Source organism: Lissotriton helveticus, chromosome 3_1 (genome assembly GCF_964261635.1).
Source record: "Lissotriton helveticus chromosome 3_1, aLisHel1.1, whole genome shotgun sequence".
NCBI classification, from domain to species: Eukaryota; Metazoa; Chordata; class Amphibia; order Caudata; family Salamandridae; genus Lissotriton; species Lissotriton helveticus.
The window spans coordinates 1,823,930,786-1,823,946,857 of record NC_136061.1 but is presented as its reverse complement, the minus strand read 5'-3'; positions in this window follow the sequence as shown (position 1 = coordinate 1,823,946,857).

Here is a 16,072-nt window from a genome sequence, read left to right as displayed (position 1 = left end):
CCCGCCTCCCTCTCAAACCAATCTTGCCCCACAGAGAAGCCCATCCCAGCACACTGCCCTTCGAGCGGTAACCCCGCCCCGCCTCCCACCCACAGCCACACGCTTCCTGGTCACCACGCGAGCAGCAGCACATACCTTTTTTTGTTGAATCACACACACGTCACACAGCAACATCATTATAGGTCCTGATGAAAGCTCCGCCCACGATTGGGTTTATGGCTGAAACATGTTGATCATCTTTTTTCACCTTACCAATGCGGTTTAAATCCATGCACTGTTTTTTTTAATCCTGGCAGTGGGTGTATCCAAATAAACAATACTATTTTATGCTCCCTAGCTAGTTTTAGTCTCAATATCCTCACATTATATTTTACTTTGCGCTGCGCCTTCACTCACACAGGTTTCTCTTCATATGTGGATTTAGAATATCCTAACATTCAAAACATCCCTGAGCTCCTCCCTCTCAGAGAGGGGGTTGTAGCCTTCAGAGGAACTAGGATTTTCCTCTGGGAGGAGAATCCCATATGATGAAGCATGTCACCTATAGTGAGTGAGGGATTTTGTCGTTAAAAGGGAAGTGTCCAGAGCTAGTGCTGAGGTGTATAGCCATAGTTCTGTGTTGATTTCTCTCAAATTACCCAGTAGTGACTTGTCACACACTTTGAATACCCCTTTTTCTGAATGGACCCAAGGATTTTGTACTTTAGATTGGCACCAGATTATATTACACAAGGCCAAGTCTTTTTTTGGGCACAGGAAGATTATGAGCTTTGCCCAGAACCACAGGATGTTGAGCCGACGCCGAGACTCAAACTTTGTTCCCCAGTTCCAAAATCGGCAGGTCTGGCTGTTGGGTCTCATCTGCTATCATCTTCCCTGCCTGTTACTCCCCACCGCTGATTTTCTGACTGTATGCGCAGAACAGTGAAATCTCTAGGAAGCCACTCCCGACTCCCCTCTGGCACCTGGTGCAAGCTGATATTGAACTCGGTTTCATTTCTCTCTTGTCAGTGGGAGGTATCAAATCAGGCCTTTAAGTGGGCCGGGTATATCCGGGTCTCAGACCCGGTAGTAATTAAAACAAGACTTTTAAACAGGTCCCTTTTAGGTCCTGTATTCATGTCCTTAATTTTACAGGCTAAAAACCAGATGGATTGCTGATTGCTGAACAATGAATGTCAAAGCGCATGAAGGTGATTCATGCAGTTCCTGTTTATATATCACATACTTTACTTCATCTTGCATTCCCTAAGAGTGGCTGCTGTTTCCTGGGTGGCGTGTTTCTGTATTTTTTTCGTGTTGCGTATTACTCTTGTATAGCACATACTTTGAAATGAGTCACCCCCAGGTGTTTCTAAAAGGCAGGGATGGAGCACTCTGGAGTTAAGGCTGAAGGCAGTGTGAGTTACTGTTAGTCCCTGTAAATGGTGAGAACGTTGTGCAGAATAGATGGTCTTCCAAACCCTGGCCTCTCTGCAGAGCACAAAGCACTACGGCCACAATAATCTAGCTGCAATTTTGATTCTGAAATGTGTGTGCAGGAGGTACACATATGTAAAAATATTGACATGGCCAAAGTAAAAGAAAATGCAGTGCTTACAGGTGAGTGGGTGCGTTGTGTGTTTGGGGGTGGTGAAGTGAACGAATTGCATCCAGGAGAGAGTTAAACAAGCATTGGCATAGCCAATAAGTCTAGACTTTGGGACCTTATAAGTGTTTAGTTATCCAGCACAGTATCCTTGGTGCAACAACATCAACGGTTGCATGGCTAAACACTTATAAGGTCCCAAAGGCGAGACCTATTGGCTATGCCAATGCTTGTTCTTTAATTGGAGAGAACAGGTTTCCAAACAGAAGCTCAAACACAAGTGTAAGAGGATAGTATGATGGACATGTGGGGTGGGGAAACAAATGAAACAAGAGAACATGAAGGGAAGAAAATATGTGAGAAAGATGGATGGGTGAAAGAATGGATTGACTGACGGATGGATAGATGTGTCATGAATGACGAAGTGGATGGATGGAAGCAGTGATGGACGGAGAGAAGGAAGGATGGATGGGTAGAGAGAATGGATGGGGAGGGGAGTGGATAGATGCAGAGAAGGATGAGTGGATGAAGCAGAGGATAGATGGAATGATTTAAAGAAAGAATAATAGAAATATGGATAAATCTCTGGATGAATGAGTGGAAAGAAAGAAGAACAGAATGATGAAGTAGGTATGGACGGAGAAAGGAAAAAAGCAAAAAGACAAAGGCATTGAAGAAGGAAAGCTGGATGAAAGTAGTATGATGAAAGTGAAGAATAGGTGTAAGGGTGGAGAAAGGGCAGAAAAAAGATGAGAGAAGGAATGAAAAGAAATAAGGAAGAAAGACTGAAGAAGAATAGGGTGTAGCACATTTCAGAAATCTCTAAGGGATAGCAATCGCCAGAATGCTTGCTGTGCTCACTCAATGCACTCGCTCACTTATTGCCATTTGTGATATTGTTCTGAATGGGGGTTATTTTATTTTTCTGGCTTCTCTCTTGCATGAAGGGTTTCCTTACATCAAGGGCTGTCTGAGGCTTTTAATTTCATTTTACCTCAAAACTCAGGCCACAACATATCCACTAGCTTGCTTCCTAACTTAGACTTCAGCTGAGCGTTACATTCCACCCGGTCACTAGCATTTTTTAGCCAATGGCTACATGCCTGCAAACTCGCCTGCTAACCAGAGGGCTCCTTAAACATTCTGGCTGGTGAAGAACATGTTGAAGCAGAGGCTCTGCCTTTACAAGGCAGACCAATTCTTGCGCTATATTGGATTCAGTGCGCTGGTCTGACCTGGCACTCCAGAGCTAAACCAGCCAGTGACTGGCGCAATGGCGAACGCTAAAGATAAATATGACCATGCCACTGGCTCTTCTTTCAGTGTTTTGACTTGCAATGTTTGCAGCACGTCAATGTCACCAAAGTGTGTCTTTTACTTGTCCTTGCGGAAGGGGAACCAGTTTCGCACCTCAAGCAGACCGTGCATAATGGCCTTCACAATCTTGACAATAGCTTGTAGGCCTTGAAACAACTGTACCTCACTGAGAATATCTTGTAATACATATCCAGGAGCAACCGGTCTACTCCTGCGACCGAGGGACAGTCATACAGACAGCGGGGACACAGAGCTCTCCAGGCTCAACTCTAACTTGTGGAAAACCCTTCTGCCTGACATTCAATGCTTTTCCATTCCGATGACATCCAGGAAAGCTGGAAAATTGCAAACACTCCTATAAACAGCCTCCAGTCTGTCCGGAAACTGCTATTCTGTGCAACTTGGTGCGACTTAGGTTGCCCATATGTTTATTATAAACCCGCAGCACAGAAATAATTGGTAACATTGGAATCGCAGTGCAATACATTCCAATAGGCCACCTCCGTAACTATGTATTTCCTATTCTTTACCCTTTCATCTTTTTGCAGAACCCAAACGATTACCCGATCGATACAATACGATGCTTATATTAATGCATTTTATGAACGTTTTCAAAGATGAAATCTTAGTGCGTCACCAAGTGTGGAGCGTCCAAGTGTGGAGCATCAACGAGAACACCAGTCGCTCCAAATGTTATAAAAAAAATAAACAAGGCGTGTAAGTCATTAATTTGAGGGTTCACGCGGCGTTAAGAAGCCCCAAATGGGAAACATGCACTGTAAAAGAATGTGTAACATCACATAATTTGTACATGACACTAACGAGAACAACAGCGTAGCATTGTGTGACATGGATTCCCGCAAGGGAATCGCCGGACGTGCACACGTTGCTATTGCAAGCAATGCAAAGTGTGCACATTTTTGCCCCCAAAGCTGTGCCGATGGCTAAAGGTCTCTCTCCTAAGGAGCGCACTCGCGCTGCGCAGGCAAGACCTAAGAAGGGTGCTTAAGAGGGAAGAAAAGGGGTGTAACATGGATGTAGGAGATGGGGAGAGAAAAAGAATGTATTTGTCTAACATTGAGTGATGGATTGAGATACTTTAAGGACCACCGTGCCTTCCAGGCCTCATTACTGTTTAATTCACAGTCTCATTATTAAGATTAATTGCATCAAAATCATTGATAAAGCCAATAGTCGTTGCTGGTTTTAGATGTATGTCAGTTGTTGATTTATATATCTGGATGCAATTACAGAAAGCTCAGAGAGGCACTAAAATACCTGCCTGCTGGCACACTATAGAAATGGCAGAAATTTAGTTTACATGTTGAAGCCACTCCCTTAATAACAAAGGCCACGCCTCTTTTAAAGACCTAACCACTTTTTTCATCTCACTTAAAGCCTTGTATCAAATCATGGCCGGGCCGCCAAGCAGGATATCAGCGGGCCGTCCTAAGCCTGTGTGTAAGTAGTTGCCACCGTGGGCCATTAATCCATGTTAAAAGGGAACTCTGTGGTTGTCTAGTGCGTGTGCTGAAAATGGAGGAGCAGCCCAAGCTACAGTGAGGATTCTTGATGCTCGGTCTAAGAAGGCCCATAATCCGTACATTTATCTGTTGGATGGACCTACTATGTGGTGATGGAGCACTTGGCTGGACAGGCCCTGGATGAATCCGAAGCAAAAAAAATATCTGCTTTACTAAGTGGAAAATGGCTGCATTACTTGCACAGGGGAAATGCGGGTAACCCTCGGTCACCCCTCTCAGATTATATTACTGCAGCCTCGTGGACAGTGGGAAATCTGAACATGTTCTGCGTATCACAGGACCTGAACAAATATATGTTAACACTCCTGACTCCTACTGTAGAAACTCGAAGTGCGTGCTTGGGGAGGTGTTGGGGAAAGCTGCAATGTATGCAAATTATTATGCAGGGGGGAATCTGTTTTTGCTGTTGTGGCTAATGTTAAAGTTTTCTGTGGCTGAGTGGATTATATGCCATTTGCTTGGAGGAAGAAAGTCTGCACTGATATTGAGATCTCCTGTTTTGTGCTCGTGACTAGGACAGGGTGGTAAACCAGGCCCCTGCGGCAAAGTGCTCCCCCAACCTTCCAGTGAACCCCATGCAACCCAAGACCAATGAATAGCTGTAAAATATGTGGGACTCTGGGGGCCTAATCACATTGCAGGAGGGTTAACATAGATGTTTGCTCACATGGGACGCTGAGCATCAATGTGAGGCATTGACTGTGGAGGACTGGAGCTGAGTGGGCAGTGTAGTGTTCTGTACTGGTGTCTGTAGCAAGGATTCCGATTGGCCACACTTGGAAGCTGGATCTCCTGTATATGAAGTGTACACAATAAGTTTTTGGCGTGAGACAGAGGGCTCAGGTGGAGTTATTTGGCATGGATAGAGAGAGACAAGACACATGTAGAGAGACACCATTGGTATGCTGACCCCTACGCGGCGAGGGTGGTGCTGGTCCGAGCCTGCGGGCCTTATGTTTCCTGATCTGATGGGCCACAATGGCCTGTATGACCGACTGCAGAGCCCCCAAAATTCCCCAGCCCCTAAACAAACACACACAACATGGCCAGGTATGGAGTGCTGTGGCACCGTAAAGAAATTGTGAGAGGGGGTGACCGTTAGACAGCTGGATATAGGTCATTCTTAAACCACAATCCTTTCACGAGAAACACGTCTGAAACACATGTCTCATTGGAGTGAGTTTGGAAAGTGTTAGAAAACGCCTGTGCTGTGTGTTTCTTTATACAGCCTGCTCATACTTCCGTGTCCGGGTGCGCATCGTCTCACACCTTCCAAGTTGCATGTGCTTGTTCGCTAGGAGCGCGGTTGAAACCACATCTGTTACTGTCAGTGGTGCTGAGACAATTTTCAGAGTGGAGGTGCTGCCAGCAATGTCACATGACGGAACTTATAGGGATCCTGAAAAATCCAAGCATCTTACAAAGAACACATGTCGCAATTGAGTCACACCCATTCAGTAGTGGTAAGGTGTAGAAAATGGGGTTACTGGTTGAATAGGGGAGCGAAACCCTACTCAAGCAGCAACCACAATTCCTGTCAGGGTGAAACACAAGGAAACCCTAAATTAACATGTGCTTATCCCTCTGGTAGCTTGGCACAAAGCAGTAAGGCTTAACTTAGAGGCAATGTGTAAAGTATTTATGCAGCACACAAACAGTAAGAATGTGACAAAAATCCAATTAGTAGAACTGGAGATGTGCAGTTTGAAAAATGTGAGTAAAAATAGTGCTTAAAAGCACAAAGTGCCAACTATGGTTATCTGGTCGCTGCGGGATGGGACAAATTCACAAGTTCAGGCTGACCGCAATGAAGCATGGGCTGAATACAGAGGCCATGTTTGGCCCGCTGAACAAAATACCTTAAATCCTGGTTGCAGAGTTTTGTGAGCTCCATCATTAAGGGTGCGTCACACAGCGGTATTTTCAATGAAATGCCGGCTGCGACGCGAGGACCAAATGTTCCGATGCTGAGTTGCGTGGAAATACGTCGTGCTGCGTCGGTTCTGCTCAAAAACCACAGCTGGCCTAGCAGAGAGCCTTAAGGCCCACCCACTTCCAAGGAACCAGAACTCCGGTAGCACTTTTTGCCGTGCAGGACTCAACAGCATGTAGAGTCATAGTGAAGGGTTCAAGGTGGTTGGTGCCTTTTCTGTCTCTGAGGCTCTGATCAGGAGGCCAGTCATCTAAGCTCTTGGAGTCACTATGGAAGTCCTGAGTTCAAGATACAGGTCCAATTCCTCTCACTCAGGCAGCAGAGTAGCAGTCCTACTTTCAGCAGGACAGCACAGCAGCCCTTCTGAGTCCAGACCAGAGGTGTACTAAATAGTTGGGTCGGAGGATTAACTATTTATACCTGGTACCCACTGTGCAGTTAGAGAAGCTTCAAGAGTCCCCCCCCCCTACAGAGGTGTCTGGAAATTTCTGCCTCCCAGCCATACCTTTCCTGGGGGCATTAGACAATGGTGTGAAACCATTTATCAGTGTTCTGAGCCAGAGTCATATGTAGGTATGGTAGGTGACAGTTCCTCCACTATCAAGTCAGAGATGGCACATCATGCCAACAACTAATCCCCCTTTGTCTCACTGTTTGGGAGCAATTGACAAAGACCAACTGCCAGCTACTCCTGGTCATGTGACACAGGATGCAAACTTCAGGCACCAAATGGTTAGGACAAGAAAATGCAACTTTCAAAATGGAGCACTTTCAGAATTGTGACTTAGAATCCAACTTTACCAATAAATAGGGGTTTAAATTACAATTCTTTTGAGATCAAACTCAACTTTCCTACATATTCCTAATTTAACGTTATTACTTATTAAATGCAATACGCTAACCCAAAGTTATCCTATGGGCAGTGGTTTAACAGAACTTAAGGGGGCTCCCCTGCAAGGTACATAGAGGGGCCCCCTCTCCGGATGCAATCTGGAGCTGCCAAGCCAGAGTACTCTTCTGAGGTGGCCTTCTGCAGCTCAGGGCTCCCCCCCCCCCCACACTGCAAGGGCTGCGGGGGCCTGTGTTACGGCACTGCCTATGGGATAGTCAGCCCTTGCAGTAGAGAAACACGAATTTAAGAACTGTTCACTACTAGGACATGTAAAAGTTAAAAGTGCATGTCCCATGTTTTAAATACACTGCTCTCTGCCCTAAGGGCTGTTTAGGGTCTATCCTAGGACTGACCTATTTGTATGGAAAAGGAAGGTTTAGGCCTGGTAAAAGGTTTATTTTGCCTGGTCAAAATGTCATTTTACATCTGCACATATGGACTGCAATGGCAGGTGTAAGACATGTTTAAATGGCTACCTAAGTGGGTGGTACAATGAGTGCTGCAGGCCCACAAGTAGCATTTAATTTGCAGGCCCTGGGCCCATGTAGTCCCACTTTAATGTGGACTTACAAATACATTGAATGTGCCAATTAATTTTAAGCCAATTTCACCATGTTTAAAGGAGAGAGCAAAAGCACTTTAGCACTATTTAGCAGTGGTCCTAAGGCCAACAAAAACAAATTCAGTAAAGAACAGGTGGAGTATGGCAAAGGTTTGGGGGAAGACCACCCTAAGGCTGACAGGTCTAATATGTAGCTGGTGTTGCATTTTGAGTATACTGTAACAACTATATTACGAAATCATCGGCATGTCATTTACAGACAGCATATTTTCAGTTGAAATGGCTACTAAATTTGCAAAGACATACAGTTTTATTGATAAAACGGTACAGCACACAAGCTATAATGTGTGGAAATCGGATTAAGCAAATATTAGTCATTTACACATCACCAAATAACACGTGTTCGTTTCTTTTGATCTTGTTAGAATCTTTGTTACCATCACACTTAAAAGCGCTTCATTTGTGCTTTTCTAACTGCTTATTTATTTTGAAATATTTGTATAGTTGAATTATAGGTATGCAAATATTTTTATGTATTCGACAAAATAAAATCCTGCAACCTCTCCTTTCCTTTCAAACCAGCAAGATTGTCACATATTTTACGTTGCGAAATCTTCTCCTATTGCAGTCAGACACCAATCTCCATGTTAAAAGACTAAGCAGATATTTCTCAGGAGATTACCCTGACATTTTCTTTCTCCCACTGAATGCATGGTACATGTGACCAAATGAAAGCAAAAAATCACTTAATCTCCCTGTGCCTAAAAAAAAAAAAAATTGAATGTGTCCTCATGTAACATGTAACGTAACTGGTGCTATGTAAAGCGCTCTGATACCCGATCCGGTTCGGGTCTAGTTTGCGCTATATAAAACTCTGCAAAAAAAAAAAAAAAATCTTTAATGCTCATTTACCTTCTGAGCACTTAAAGTTCTTTTTTTAGAGGTGCTGCAGCATTTCCTGCACCCCAACTTCCAGTGCCTATGGTTGCAGTGTGCATTGGGAACTGTGCATGCTTCTACTGCACTTGTGTAGTGTTGAATGACGGGAGATATCTATGACACGCCTGTCACTTCAGAGACCGGCAGCTCGTGGGTCGCAGTGAGGGTACACCAATCAGATGTCCGACATTCTGGGAAAAAACAGGCTACATGGAGTACTAATGTGCACATCTAACAGCGCGTGTCATTTGTTTTGCCAGAAGTTAGAACCCTTTGTAACCCCTCAGCCCGGTCACCCCACTCCTCAACCTCAACAGACAAACCCTTATCAATTTTCCACCATCCAAATATTGCACCTAAGGCAATGTTTTCCTGGGTAATTGGAGGTAGAGGGATCTTAGGGTGATTTTAAAGTTCAGAGTGGGTAGAGGTAAAGGGAGGTAAGGTTGATTTTAGGGTTTAGGAGTGAATAGAGGTAAAGGGAGGTAAGGTTGATTTTAAGGTTCAGGGGTGGGCAAAGGAAAAGGGAGGAAAGGGTAATTGTAGGGTTGAAGGGTGGTTAGAGGTAATGGGAAATATAAACCTCTTAAAAACACTGCATGTTAGATGATAAAATATCCTCTAAATCATAAAAGAGATAATCAACCAATGAGTAAATGTGACATGGCAGCAAACATTAATTCAGAATAACAAAAACGGTATGGCAACAGTCTTAAACACAGGGAATATGTTTACAGCTTCATCATCAAAACAAGCGTCATGCAACCAAAATGTATGCTTCAGAAATTAGTCACACTTTACAAAGTTTTGTTATTTCTAGTTGTTTGCTTCCTGCTCTTGGAAATACTGCGAAGCATGAACTTCAACTTTGAGGCTTCAAGCAACAACAAAAAAGTACTACAAACTAAGCACAAGCATTGTGGAAGAACACTAACTAGAAAAACATTCAGTAATTGGTGCTTGCTACACGTAAGACAACAAACACATGGAGACAAAGAGAAATCCAAGAGAAGCTGACACGCACTCATCAATGAAAAGGAAGAAATAAGAGTGATACTGAAGCAAACCAGTGGTAAGCAATGGGACGACTAAAAGTTCCTTTTCAGAGTTTAAAAAAAAATAAAATAAACACCAGATGCTCATATCACATGCAGTGCCGGTAAATTGTCATTAAATAGTACACTTTGAGTAGAAGTGCTCCATGTACGTCACGTGATAATACTTGTTGCACAAAGCCACATTGAAATATGATAACAAGATGTGCTTCCTGTGGCTGATGCAAGCAGCAGAGATTCTGTACAACTCTAGTGCTCCTATTCACAGTCTTTGCTGTCTACTTATGGATTACTTACAAAGCCAGCATTTAAGTTAATTCTGGATCTTGTTGATGAAAGACACCTTGTTTCAAGTTTAAATAAAACAGACGGCCATTTGAGTTTTAGTTACACTGCTGCATTTGATTTCCACCATTAAAAATGTGTCACAATACATCTTTGTAGATTAGGAAACCTTTTACTTGTCCCCATGTGCTGGTGTTTCTTTAGCGTTCTTGTGGTGGGAATGTCTGTGGATTAACATATTCCAGGCTTCTCTCCAGACACAGCCTTTGTGTAGTGATGTCCCTCACAGCAGGATAGTCTCCAGCTTGGCGCACCCACAACAGAGGTGCAAAGAGGTGTGAGCTTTCTCAATTCTCTTTCATCAGCCAAGCTGAAAGTGTGGTCAAGAAAGACAAAAGCCTGATCCTTTCCTAGAGGGTGCCCTTCACCTTGCACAACAGAAACCTAACGGCCCACCCTTCACCCTTCCATTAACCAAAGGGCAGTACTTTAGAAAGACTAATCAGCAGACCCTTGATAACAAAGTCTTCATTGAATTTCTAAAAGGAATCCAGTCACCACTCCCCTCACCCTAATGTCTGAATCTCCAACCTCCAGTATCAGGAGTGCAGGCAATATATTGCAACTATCCAGGAAAGCTGTCCTCGCTCTCTATCTTGTGCTATGTCAAACCACAGGCATCCAAAATGTATTCCCAATTCAATTTTATTTATTATGTTTTGGCTCTCGACCGAGGGCCACATAAAAGATAACTAAGTTAGATACAAAAGTGACATACAAGACGGAACTGTAAGAAATTGGCAAGTCATAGCATCTCCATGAAATATTAATAAATAGCTAAAAAACCTTTAAAAAATTTAAAAATGTAGAAGCAGAACATTTCATTAGGAGGGAAATAAAGTGCATGAAGAAAATCATTCAAAGTGACAATGCCAAGACGGAGACAGATAACTTTTAACCATCTAGAGCGCAATTTGCGGAGCGCCGGGCAAATCAGTAGAACATGCATACGGTCCTGGATATTCAAATTACATAAATTACACAATGAAGAGGAACCATACCATTTAGAGAGCAGAAGATTTAGGGGTATTAAGTTGTAACGTAGAAGAAACCAAAATCTACGAATACCATGGGGAAGGGACCATGAGACATAGGGTTGTGGAAGTTTCATCAGATAGGAATCAAGGAGGTAACCTACATTCCTTTTTTCACACATTAACTTTTTATCCGATTGAAAACTTAGGTCCCAAGAGGCTGCTTTTAAAACAAGTCTTAACTGTAAAGGGGAATACAAAAAGAGGGTGGTTTCATCCAATTTTAAAAGAGTTACGGCATTTCTGAAGTTATGAACAAGTTGAGAGAACTCATTAAAATTACCCAATAATTCACTTTTAAGGAGGGCTCTCATTGTCCCAACTTCCGCTCTCGCAAGACATGCCACCCATCTTACTAGGGCACATAATCCCTGCACCCAACTGCTCCTTAGACCGAAATCGAGCCTGCAAGCGGCCAAAGAGCAAGCAGTATTAAGGGAAGAGAGAGATCTTAAAAGTTTCCCCTCAATCTTATGGCAAAAATCCCACTTTTTGACCTCTATTAATTCAATACCATATAGTATTGTTGCGGGGATTTTAGATCTGTATACTTCCAATAAGATTGGAAAATGCCGTTTCCCCGTTGCATGGTATAGAGCATTTAAACCTTTGCCATGGGCAAGAGCTTTGCGAGAGCAATGCTCTATATGAAGCTTCTCACTCAGATTATCCGTAATAATTTTCCCCAAAAAACTATAGGACTTTACAACCTCCAGTTTTTGACCCCCGATAAACCAACCAAAATCTGCAGATCGACACCTCTTCTTGCCAGCTATACACATGACTTTACTTTTTGTTATGTTAATCTTCATGCAATGGGCCACAGCAAAAATATGAAGAGCACGTAGCCGATTTGCAAGACCCTTCGGGGTTAGATCAAGTATAAGGACATCATCAGCATACATCAGGCAGGATAAAGGGGTCCCCCCCACCACCGGGGCGATGCCCTCTGTGGCAGACAAAGCAGCGGGTAGGTCAGCCGTATATAAGGAGAACAAAAGGGGAGCCAATAAACAGCCTTGTTTAAGGCCATTACCAGGTGGAATTGGATCAGATAGCCCCCTTTCACCCCCCAGCAGGACCCTACACCAGGTCTCTGTATGGAGAGCCCGCACCAACTACAACAGATAAGATGGGAGACCAAGCGCAGCCAATTTTCTCCACAGCGTTCCACGATCGACTTTGTCGAACGCCGTGGAGAAATCTATAAAAGCAGCATACACTACCCCTCCTCTCACCTGTACATATTTATCTGTGACCACGTGAAGAGCGGTGAGATTATCTAGCGTTCCGTGGTCCCTACGGAAGCCAGTCTGTTCAAACGGCAGGATGTTATACTCCTCAACCCAAGCGGAAAGAGATCCTAAAAGACATTTCGCAAAGACCTTTCCGATTGCGTCAAGGAGAGCAATCAAACGATAATTACTGGGGCTATCCCTAGTTCCCTTCTTAAAAATGGGGACCAGGATACTCCCCCTCCAAGAGACAGGCACCATTTTAGACACAAAACAGGCTTTATACAAGGGGTACAAAATTTTGCTCCAACTTGCCGGATCCTGTTTCAGGACCGTCATGGGGAGTTCATCTGGGCCCATTGCCCCGGAGACACGCATATTTTTTATGGCCGTCTCAATTTCTTTTTCTGTAGGAAAGTTAATAAGACCTTCCAGGGTGGGACCAATGATGGTATCATCACCTGGAGTATCAACAGTGGAAATAGCACCAGACGTACCATTCCCTGCATAAAGGTCCCGAATATAAGTGATCCATACCTCTTCTGCTATAGGGATAGGGGAGGGGCTAAGTCTAGACCCACACTCCTTACCAATTATTGCCCAAAAATCTCTGATTCTACCGTGAACAACAGATTCCCTTAAATTGATCCAGGCATTGTCTTCCTTAACCTTTTTTATTTTTAGCTTAAGTCTAGTTCTCTTTCTTTTTAGCCTGGAAATTTCTTTTCCACGTTCTTTACCTCTATCTAGATATTGTTCACGGATTAGATTATTGATTTCCTTATTCAGGGTATGCAGTATACTGGGAATCTCTACCCGTCTTCTAGGTCGGGAAGATTTATTAGCATAAGAGATGATTTTACGCACGAATTCTTCAAAGTATACTATTTCGTTCCCACGCCACTCATTTAAAACTAAAAGGGTATCGGATATAAAGACCTGCACCCCCTTAATGGCCGAGGGATTCCAAAAGCACCTTCCCGAAGAAGCGTGGAAGGCAACATCACTGCCGTTAAGAGACCAAGGCACAGTGGACGGGGGATTTAAGGAGATAGTTACAAATAATATACTATGATCACTCAGAGGAGTAGGTATAATCTTAAGGTCCTGAATAGAAGGTAACAGGCCATAGTCAGCAATTGCATAATCCAAGATGGAAGACCCAAAGGGAGACTTATGGGTAAAATTTGCAGGCACGTCCGACGGGAATCTCCCATTTAATATAAGTCCGTCGACGGCCGCTAATTCTTTTAGCAAGATCTTCCCTCTTTTATTTGTCACTAACTTATCAGGGAAAAGAGCTTGGGGGACGAAGTATGCCTCTTCCTTAGTCTTATTCCTAAAAAGTTCCAAACTAACATTAGAAATTTTGCAATTCAGGTCACCCACAAGCAAAATTTCTGGAGGGGATGGGACATTTTTAATTTGATCTATATAACGAAGTACCTGCTTCAGTAACACATTAAAACACTCTTCTGGAGGAATATACACATTTAAAATCACAATGGGGGACTTTATGCTATTATTAAACAGGTTTTCAATAGTTATAGCATGGAAAAGTTTACTGGAATCAATGTAATGGGAGAATCTCCATTGCAATTTATTTGATAATAAGCAGGCGATTCCCCCCCTGGCGTGCCCTTTCTTGGAAGGGGCAGCAGGCACTTCCAAGACATAGTAATCCTTAGAGACATTCAACATATTGACACACCAGGTTTCCTGTAAACAAATCACATTAGCTCCTAGAGAAAATAGAAAATCAAATTTCTCTGGGCTACTATGGATCCCTGCCGCATTCCAGGAAATAATTTTAAGAGAAGTGTTAAAGATGCTGAAACAATCTGGGGTTATCTTTAGTTTTTGTAGATAAGGCACTATGCAGCCAGTTCCACCGATCATTATCCTCTATAAGAGAGGCAGTCTGCGTTAGCGGAAGTGGCTTCACTTGCATAACCGAGCGTTTTCCCTTAGAGACCCGAATCTTCAGATCCCCAAGGGAAGAGGCTACCCCCTTAATCTCATCTCTTCCAAATACCTCCCCAGAGGAATGGTTTATATTACTGAGGTTGAAAATCGGGAGAATATCAATACCTGTGCGTTGAAAAATCTCGGCTTGCTGCAGTATCAAGTTTACAATAATAGGCGAATAAAATTTAACCCTTATACTAGAAACCTTGACTTCACCAAACAGGGTAACTAACTCAATGTCCCTAGTTTGGATATGGTGGAGACTTTCACTCTCACTAAAACGCTTAAGTAGCCAGGCTCTGTTTAAGGGAAGGTCAACATCGAATAAAGGAAAAAAGTCTAATACAAGAGTGTCCACTGGAGCTTTTAATATTGTTTGCGTGCGATCCAATAGATGGCGGTCACCAATCTCTAAAGCTGTAGAGAAAGGAGGAGCCAAGGGGTTAAGAGACCCAGATTGATAAAGAGTTGGAATTCCACTCGCAGATGGTAAAGGGAGACTAGGAAAATGACCCCCTATTTGTGACAGGACTTCCAAAGATGTTGGAGGACACAATTCACTTTCGACCTTTGAGGGAGTAGGAATGAATGAATTCAATTCAGCATCCGCCTTTACGGATAAAGAGGCGGGTTCCAATTCAACATCACCATTCTCCACTTCCGCCGAACAATTCTGAAAAATTATCCGACGCTGCCTTTTCTTCCTATGTTTTCGAATTGGTTTCCTTTTATTCCCTTTATTGTTTCCATATTTACCAGTTTTTACCTTTACCACAGGTTGAGAATCATTAGCTTCTTTTTTATTCTCGGACATAAAGATGGGGAATAGGTCCTGACCCCCTTTAGGGCCAGAGATGGATTTGTTTTCCTCCTCAATCTCTAAAACTGAGTTCTTAATACAGTTCGGCACTGCCGTTAAGGGAATAGCTACAGCGTGTGTTTCCAGAACCGCTGTCACAGCCTTCATATTAGAGACCTCTGGAGGCACATTTCTTTCCCCCACTGGCAGGCTATGTTCAGTCATGGGAGGTAAAACACATCTCGTATCAGAAGACTTTTGTAGCAAAGCCTTCAAAATTTGGGTAACTGAATCCAAGATACAATCTGAGCTGCCAACAAATTTCCCCAAAAGAGATAAAATCGAGGCTAATAATTGTTCCAAAGCAATCATGGATTCAGAGATAGGTTTTTCACACGCCTCCAATGGATGGCAAATACCCGATAGGTTAAGACCCAGAGACCCAGAAGCAACTAGCTGATCAGACATGTCCTGACCATTTAACGAGGGGGTACTACTATACAACATAAACCCCGACGGGGTCGCACCCCCCGAAGGTGTAATAGGGGCCTGGGTCTCCACTTTAGCTATGTTTACATATGGACCGCAGAGTTCAGGGTCTAGGGAAAGTGATAATGCGTCACCACCCAACCTATCATTCTGCGGAGTATGAAGCAAAAGTGGATGAGTCATAGATTCCCCAACAGGTCCAGGTAGATCAACCTTACTCTCACCCTTCCCTTCAGAGTGAACAAGGGGAGAGGGCACCACTAGTACAGATTGTTGAGCAGCGGGCTGCACAGAAATTACTAGGGGAGATTTAGTGACTTGAGTATGGGACTCCTGAACCATAACAACGGGGGCTTTTTTCATAGACATATT